The sequence below is a fragment of the Histoplasma capsulatum genome, genomic scaffold, assembly GCF_000149585.1.
Source record: "Histoplasma capsulatum NAm1 scaffold_3 genomic scaffold, whole genome shotgun sequence".
NCBI classification, from domain to species: domain Eukaryota; kingdom Fungi; phylum Ascomycota; class Eurotiomycetes; order Onygenales; family Ajellomycetaceae; genus Histoplasma; species Histoplasma mississippiense.
This window is the reverse complement of record NW_001813980.1, coordinates 994,567-995,619: the sequence shown is the minus strand read 5'-3', so window position 1 is coordinate 995,619 and position 1,053 is coordinate 994,567.

The following is a 1,053-nucleotide window of genomic DNA, read 5'->3' as shown; positions in this document are numbered from 1 at the left end:
TTCCAACCCTCGACAACACGTTTTTTCACATCTTGTATTTTTCCGTTAACCTTCCACCCACCCCCGATGTTTTTTATTTTTTATTTTTTTTATTTTTTATTTCTGTCCCCCTTTTCCATCCGTTTTAAGCATGCTACTAGATTACGACACCCTTTTCACATCTCCACTTACCTACTTACTTACTGCCTTGTTTTTTCCGCTGGAGCACTGTCACGCGGGTGCATCTGTTATTGGGAATGGGCGTTTTTGCATTCTTCAATCTGGGTTACTTTGTGTTTTCTTTTCTTTTCTTTTCTTTTCTTTTTTTTTTCTTTCTTTATTTCTTTTTTGCCCTCTTTGTCTACCTAGGTTTGCATTTTTGTTTTCTGTTACATATCATACATACCTGTGGAAATCGAACACTCAGATCAAGATCAATCACACACACACACACACACACACAAAATTCAAAATCATACAAGAGCTTCCTCTTTACTGGATATATTTACACCTGTACACTTCATTGAAGGAAAGAAAAGATAGAATGAACAAATGAACAAATCAATTCTTCCAATTTTTTACATGCCAAAGAAAGAAATAATACATGAGAGATAAGTGAAAATATGTTCCTTCCATCCTCTTCCCCCACCCCGTGTATTGTCTATATCATTCCCGCAAAAGAAAAGAAAAGAAAGAATGAAAGAAAGATAGGGAAACAAGGCATATATCTGGTTTGTGGAGGGGGGGTTTTATTGAGGGGGCTACCGCTGGTGCCACTGCTGCTGCCACCGCTGGTTGGCCGTCGGTCGGAGTTAAGTATTGTTTTGATTTATTGATTTATTGATTTTATTGATTTTTTTTTTTTTTTTTTTCTCTCTCTGTAAGTGATCCTTTACATGGTTATCCATCTAGATATATCTATCATATCGTACTTCTATTTTCTATCTATCTACTAAGGTAGTTAGTACCTACCCACCTACCAAATTAATCCATTTAATACAAAAAACAAAATGGCTACGGAACTGGATACTTTGTTATTTTTTCCAGGTTGTTGATTCAGATTAAAACCCCATT